The following is an 8,347-nucleotide window of genomic DNA, read 5'->3' as shown; positions in this document are numbered from 1 at the left end:
TCTTTGTCCCATCGCACAGATTTCTTCAAGGCTTTAACAAGCCTCTTTTGTACATCCAATAGGAAGAAATTATCCAGGTCACTCTCTTGGTTTGTCATTTGTATTTCCCTTTAAATTTTAAAATCTCAGCCAGTTTCTTTTCTAGATCCAGTGAAACATCCTTTTCTAAGTCATTCTCTTAGCCTGTTAGTTGTAAATCCACTTTTGATACCCTCTCTGTCTTGTCAGCTAAAATTTGTTCTACATCTGTCATTTCTTCAATAACATCTTTTGGACATAGTCTATCCATAGAAGCAGACATCATTACTGACATTGTTGATACTGTGGCTACTATTTTACGACTCCATTCTTCAAAAGTCTTCTTCAGTATTTTTATTGTTATAACATTTTGCAACATTTGACAGGCTTGTAAATCTTTCCTCCACCTGAAAACTTTAGTCCCCTCTAGTATCCAGGTTTTGAAATGATGAAATTGCTTATCTCTGTTATGTCTTATAAAAACCAACATCTATTTAAGAATCTATTTCCCATGAGAAGCTGTTTGTTCTTTATAATTAATTCCAAAAATTTGTTGTAAAAGTTTCAATATTCAATATTCCAATTTTATCTGGACCCGTAGTCTATTTATGACTTTCTAATCTTATTTAGCTTTTTCCTGTTTATCTCAGATTCTTTACATTCTTAAGCTTATGATTAAAATTTTGTTTCATTCAGGATTGAAGGCAAACTCAGCCGGCATTTTCAGTCTTTTCTTTCTGAAGGTCTCTAATAGCTTAGAAGAAATTAATGAGCAATTTCTGAAAGTGATTAGAATGTGAGGTTTGCAGACTTAGTGTCCGTTTAAAAGTCTCCACTGCAGTTGTGAGCAATATGGCTAATCCTGTCATATCTCGGTGCTTAAACCCACAGAAAACCACTGTCCTGCGGTCTCCTCGGGAGGAGTAGGTGTCCAGAGCACATGTGGGCAATCTCCTGTCCTCTCCTTATCCGGAGAGGTTCCAACGAACTGGTCTACTCACCAGTTCCTTGGTCTGTGCCACAGTTGTTGGCTCCACTTCACAGAGCCATCTTCAGTTCTCCATACTTCTCCTGGAAGTCAATAAACTGAAATTGTGATAAACCTCTGGCAGTGACAGGAGGGAGTTCTGAACACACTCTTAAATTAAGATTTTATTAAATGGGTAATATGTAAGCTACTTAATCCTGACTCAGTATGAAAAGCTAAGCAGGGTCAGACATAATTAATATTTGGGAAGCTATCAAGCAAAACCAAGATACAGGCTAACATGGGAAGAAAAAAAAAACTATGAAGAAGGCACGGTGAATCATTTCCATATAGCTATAGCTATTCCAAGATAGCTACACAGGTGAGTCCATGAAGTCACTAGAAGTCAAGTTCAATTTAATACTTTATCTATGTGTAACTAGCAGATTAAAAGTAAAGTAATCTTTATTGTCATTGTACTTCTTGTACAACAAAATTAAATGCCACCTCAGTGCAGCTTTAAAAATATAAAAACCATAGAACACATAAAACACATAAAACACAACCTTCACATTCCCTTCACCATTGCACAACCTGATGCTGCATTAATACTGCACTATACGATAGAGTTCAGTATAGTTACAGCTCTAAGATAGAAGCTATTCTTCAGCCTATTGGTCCTTGTTTTCATTATCCTGTACCGTCTGCCAGATGGTAATAGTTCAAAAAAAGAATGTCCCAAGTGGGATGGATCCTTAAGAATGTTTTGAGCCTTCTTAAGGCAGCGGGAACTATAAAGTTCTTCCAAAGAGGGGAGAGGGCAACCAGTGATCCTCTGGGCAGTGGTGGTAACCCTCTGGAGTGCTTTCCTATCTGCCACTGTGCAGTTAGCCAACCGTACACAGGTGCAGTAGGTCAAAATGCTCTCAATGGTACAGCGGTAGAAGGTCACCAGCAGTTTTTCATTCAGTTGTTGTTTCCTGAGAAGTCTCAGGTAGTATAATCTCTGCCGGGCCCTCTTAACCAAGGCTGCAATATGAGCGCCCCAGGTCAGGTCCTCCTTTATGGTAACACCCAGAAACTTAAAACTGGCCACCCGCTCCGCTCGGTCTCCATTGATAACCAGGGGCTGGACATCTAATCGATTCCTCCTATAGTCCACTATAAGCTCCTTGGTTTTATTGATATTAAGAGCCAAATTATTGTCTCTGCACCACGAAAGCAGCCGGTCCACCTCATCCCGGTAGGCAGACGCATCTCCTTCGGAGATAAGCCCCACCACTGTTGTATCATCTGCGAATTTAATGATAATATTGCTGAAGTGAGTGGGGATACAGTCATATTTATAAAGAGTGTAAAGTAAGGGACTCAACATGCAGCCCTGTGGTGAACCAGTGTTGAGAGTAAGAGCTGAGGAGATATAATTGCCTAATCTAACCCTCTGGGAGCGGCCAGACAGGAAGTCCAAAACCCAAGAACAGATTGAATATGGAAGCTTAAGATCCATAAGTTTAGACACCAGTCTATGTGGAAGGATTGTATTGAATGCAGAACTAAAGTCTACAAAAAGCATCCTCACATAGGCCCCCCGCTGTTCCGGATGAGTCAGAGCAGTGTGGAGAGTGATGGCTATAGCGTCCTCTGTGGATCTATTAGTTCTATATGCAAACTGATGTTTATCAAATGTATGCGGAAGGCAGGAAATGATGTGCCTGCAGACCAATTTTTCAAAGCACTTCATGATGATAGGCGTGAGTGCCACTGGTCTGTAGTCGCTGAGGTTGTTAATAGGGAACTTCTGTGGCAGCGGAACAATGATGGAAGCCTTCAGACAGGATGGAATAATGGACTGGGATAAAGACCGATTAAAGATCTTGGTGAAAACCCCAGCCAACTGATCAGCACAATCTTTAAGCACCCGGCCAGAGATGCCATCAGGTCTGGCAGCCTTTCTAGGGTCCACAGCTCTCAAAGTACTCCTCACCTCATGCTCCTCCACGGTGAGGTAGGGGCTATATTGGACTAATGGCTGTACTCTAGCTGCCTCTGGTGGCTCCCCTTCAAAATGGGCAAAAAAATGATTCAGCTTCTCTACCAATGAAGCATCCCCATCAGCAGAAATGACATTATTTGGTCTATAGTTGGTAATTTGTTGAATCCCCTGCCACACCTGCCTCGTGTTTTGCTATGAAAATGATCCTCAATCTTCCTCTTATAATCTTTCTTGGCCTGCCGAATGCCTCTCTTCAGACTGGCTCTAGCAGCACTGTATTTTGCCCCATCACCGGACCTGAAGGCATTGTTCCTGTCACGCAGGAGACACTGAACTTCCTTAGTTATCCAGGGCTTCTGGTTGGGATAGATCCGGACACATTTATCCACAGTGACAGTGTCTGTGCAATATTTAATATAGCACAGGACAGCTGCAGTATGCTCCTCCAGATCTGGATGGTAAAAGATATCCCAATGTGACTGTACTTTTATTTCGAATTCTGAATTATTGCTACAATCCTTTGTTCTTCCAGTCCCACCACCCGAAATACATTTCTTAAGGCTTCCATGTAGATTGTTGATCCATTGGTGAAAGTATCACTCACATCCTGTCTGTACACAGGCATAAAAGCAATTTTTGCCCATTTTTTCCTTACTCTATGAAGTTCCCAGCATCATGATTATCATTATATGTATTCTCAGTCGTCAGATATAGAGAGCTGCACAGGATGGGGGAAATTGATAGAAATTCCTTCCTCTCTTATTCTCCAACAAGGAATCCCCTATTAAATCAGAAGTCTTTTTTCAGTTAAGAATCCCTGATCCCTGGGGTTAATCTATATACTACTAAAACTCTTGTGTCTGTAACCTTCAACTGGGCAAAACTGTGTGTCATAGGGCAACAATTTTTGAACCAAGGTACTTCAAATGGGCTAACTTACAGAATGCATCTAAAATCTGGGGCCCATTACTTCTGTGGGATTGAAATTTGGGAAATTTGTGGCTGCTTCAGTATTGCTATGCTACTGTGCCATTGTGGTCAGCCCAGTCACATGATTGTCATGGGCATATCCCCGACCTCTTTCCCGCCTCCCTCTGCCTCCTATGCCCAATTGGCTGGTGGCAAGGCCCAACGGGCGAGTGGCAATTGGCTGCATTGGAACCAAGGCCAAAATCTGAAATCTCTTAACGGCGATGGGCATTGAGGGAGGAATGAGGGAGCAACTTGGATGCCTGCTGGTGAGGTAGATGCCGGTGGTCAGTGGGTGAGCCCTCTTCCTCCCTTGAGGGAGGGGGCCCTTGGGGACACTCCAGAAAAGGGAGCGGTGGTGCAGTATTCCTCACAGTCTGTGGCTCCCTTTGTTCCACCTCCCCCCAGCAAAGTGGCAGGCAGTTCCGTGGGTCAGTTGAGGCGGCGGTGGCTTCACAGGGGCTCTCCTGAGGGTCATGAGGGGAGGGCAAATGGTGCAAGTGTATATTATATGTGGAAAGGAGGGAGGGAGGGAGGGAAAGGAGATTTCTGACACTCCCTGCCAGCTTCCCACAAGCAAAGGCAAAGTCAAAGTCAAAGAAGTAAAAGTCAATGAGGAAGCTGGCAGCAAGTTGCAAGTTGCTCACATTCCCACTGCTTTTTTGCCCTTAGTAATTTTGTTTCTCTGTTTAAGTAAGAAAATATCTCTGAAATGACCCAATGGGTCACAGGGTGTCTAGTACTCTGCTAAAACTATGGGTTGTTCTGTACTGATGCTGCATCTAGAAGTAAAAATAGGCAATGATGCCATTTCAGAATACCATTACTTTGTAATAGTACTAATAGGCCATTTTTTAACCCCAGATTAAATAGTGGATGTCTGCTCTCTTCTACTCTGTTGGAAGCTTGTAGAGACATTGGTGCTGAAATAGGACAAAGGGAGGTGGTGGGTACAAAATGAAATGTTGAGAGAATTGGCTGAGGCAAAACTTGGCTATTGACCAGAAGGGAGGGGACATGGTCCTACCTCCCAACATTTAGGAATCTCCATTGACATGCAGAACAGGTCAGTTGACTTTGTCTCCAGGATAATGAGTAATTTGAAGCACTTCTGGGAAATGGTACAGCTGATGATTACTTCAGGCAGTTTTGATTATGGGAAAAGGAAAAGATGAGAGCAGTGTTGTGTGACCGAATGAAAAGCTTGAGGTGGTCAGGATAGTGGTTAAGGTGCTGAACTAGAAACGGAGACTGTGAGTTCTAGTCTTCCCTTTGGGCCAGTCACTGAGACTCAGCTGAGCCCACCTCACAGGGTTGTTGTGGGGAAAATAGGAGGTGGGAGTATTAGATATGCCACCTGGAGTTGTACAAAAATAAAGGTAGGATATAAATCAAATAAGATGGTGCCATTCTAAACTGCAAGTGTGGACAGAGCCTCTATCTGTATTATCAATATCTGCATTATTGAAACTCAGTTACAAAATCTGAACACCTAAATAAGACTTATCTTTCAGAAACCAGTTACTTTGCTAACGAATGAAATGGGCTTTACTACATTTTTGGTAAAGTGCTCTGCTGCATGTTTTTTCCTCACTGGCAAAAACTGAAGCAATCTCTCCCTCATTACCATGATTCTCATAATTTCACTGAAAGGCTTCATCAACCATTCTATATTAATGACACAAACCTAATCATGTAGCATTTAACGGTATTAATAGTATGCTGTAACTGTAATGGTATGTGTAATAGCATGCGAGCAGACATAGTAGCCAAATGATGTTTCTTAACAAGCAACATATTTATTATCTTTAGCAGCTACAAGTTAGGATTCAGTTACGACAAGGGCAGGAAACCTGTTTGGGTGGGGCATATGGTCCATGCAATGCACAGAAATCACTTCTACAGCCCTGCCACGAGTTCAGCCCTTTGCTCTGTATCATCTTCCTGTACAGAAAAATTGCATTTCTTTCTTGCAAAGGAAGGGAGCAACTACTGTTTCTTTTCGTGCATACAAAGTTAACTCTTTTTATCCATGTAGAAGGAAGCATGGAACACCTCTTCATGGGAAAAGGGACTTTTGAAGCTGCAAATCTGGTCTTTGATTCCCTGTTTTTGTGTTACAGACTGAAATCGTCTGCATTTCTATAACTATAGCAGGAATTGGCATATTAGATAAACATACCATTGTTTAACCTTTTAATCTAGCAGTACATAATTTGAATTGTAATTTTTACTGTAACAGGTAAAAAATATTAAATATATGATTAATAAACATATTAACTGTATTTATTTCAATTTAATTAAATTGAATTGTTTTTATTAATCCCACCTACCTTTTGGAATAACACCCATCACACTACTGAAATGCCATGTCCCTGAGCTTGAAAATGTTACATGCATAAAACTGTAACTATAAATGTTGATATAGATGTGTTGACATGTAATTAACACTAGTCTTTAATAGTAATCTCCAGAGAATTTATGTATTTCTAATCTACATACGAACCTGTAAGAATGTACAGTAATATAATTTAGTACCAGAATTACAGAACAGCATAGCCAATCACGTGTTTTTCAGGCTTCTTTTAAAAACTGAGAAATGAAAAATTGTACATCGGAAACAGTACTATAACTCTTCTGAAAGAGTTATAGCAATTACTGGATGCCTTTCAAAGAAAATGCACTGCAAGCATTTCTAAATACGTAACCATAACTGGAAAGAGTAGAAGGATGTGCATGGCAGGACAGTATTTTGTTATAATCTTTAAAAGACTGATTCTTTCTTACTCATCCCTCCTTTTCCTTCCAAGAATTAATGCTATTCATGCATGCCATTACCTTACATGAACCCTTCAGATGTATTCAGATCTAACCTTTTTCTAAAATTTGTATTACCTGAGGGTATAATCCTTTGAACTTAAGTGACTTATTTCTGATTAAAAAATTATGGGAAAGATATATATATATATATATATATCAGTTTAAAAAAATACAAAACATCATATGTACAATATCAGGAATGAGGATGTTGTGGCATTCGAAATGATGGTACTTATAAATTCCAAAATTCCTGGCTAGGGCTAATGGACCTAGAACCCAACAAATGGAGAGCCACAAGTTGTACTTCCCGACTACATATTAATAATCCTACCCCAGAAATATTTGAGGTGAAAAAAACCTTTGAGCCTACTCCTTTGATAGTAGTAACAACCTTTAGAATACCAATGCCACGTCAGTCTGACTTTTTTATTCCACTTTTTATTCTACAGCATTTACACCATCTCAAGATAATAATCAATGTACATGAAAAAAGAGCAGTTCCTATACTTCTGGGCACTGAAAGGTCTTCCTTTTCCTGGACCATCTTTGTTGGACAGTAGCAAGATCCCCCATTGGTTGAAATCCACCCATTTATATAGTTCCGCTGTAATATTTGCTTCATCCTAGCATGAGGCCAGATAGATGATCAATGTTTGCTTAAAAAAATTATACACATGCACAGCTTTTCCTGAGTGATAGCACTAATTTGCACCTTCAGCTCTTCCCAAGGATCAAGTGTTTCATGGGCAGAAGGTTAGCACATTGGGATAGATAAATCAGCCAAGCTAATTTTGTTTTAAGGTAGCATTTGTGTTGATCACATCAACAACGGCCTGAGCTATTCTTGTAAATGTGGCTTTATGTTCAGATGTTAACAGAATATACTTGGGACAAAGTCATCTTACAGGGCCAGTTTTGACAAGATTTGTAAGATATTCTTTGCAATGATATTCCCATGGCTTAAAAAGAGAACCATCTGGATATTGTTACAGCAAGACGATTCCAGTTTACTAATAGATCAAGAGGGTACATAGTATGTGTACAATTGCTGGCATAAATATAGCAAGCTGAAGAAATCATTTGGGAAAGAATTACTTGAAAGAGAATTACTTGGAAAATATGTAACATGAGAAAGAAAAAGGGACAAATTCTACCTACAGAAAGCACCAGATTACATTAAGAAATAATTGTAGCAAACAGGAGTTTGGGGTCTTCTACAAGTAGTCTTCAACTTACGACCACAATTGGGACTGGAATTTCTGTCGCTAAGTGATGTGGTCACATGACAGCATTGCTTAGTGATGGCAATCCCAGCATTCCCTGTTGCTGCTGTTAACTGAATTCCACCAGTCATTAGCCAAGGACCCACCCCAATTCAAGCCATTCCGGGCTTGGTCCCTCCCAGCCCTGAGCCTCAGTTCTTCCAAAGTAAGGGACTGCCTCTCCTTTAACTCCTCCCAACTGCCTATTCCCTTCCATCTCTGCCCTTTTGGCTTGCCCTGCACCCTGCCTTCCAGGGCAGCAAGCAGCCCCAGAACTGCATGGCTCTGGGACTGCAAGAAGCCCAAGCTGGAGTACAG

This window comes from Python bivittatus, unplaced genomic scaffold, assembly GCF_059951505.1.
Source record: "Python bivittatus isolate LINGU-HERP-01145 unplaced genomic scaffold, Pbiv_v1 ctg000020_np1212, whole genome shotgun sequence".
In the NCBI taxonomy this organism is placed as follows: Eukaryota; Metazoa; Chordata; class Lepidosauria; order Squamata; family Pythonidae; genus Python; species Python bivittatus.
Note: the sequence above shows the minus strand (reverse complement) of the source record.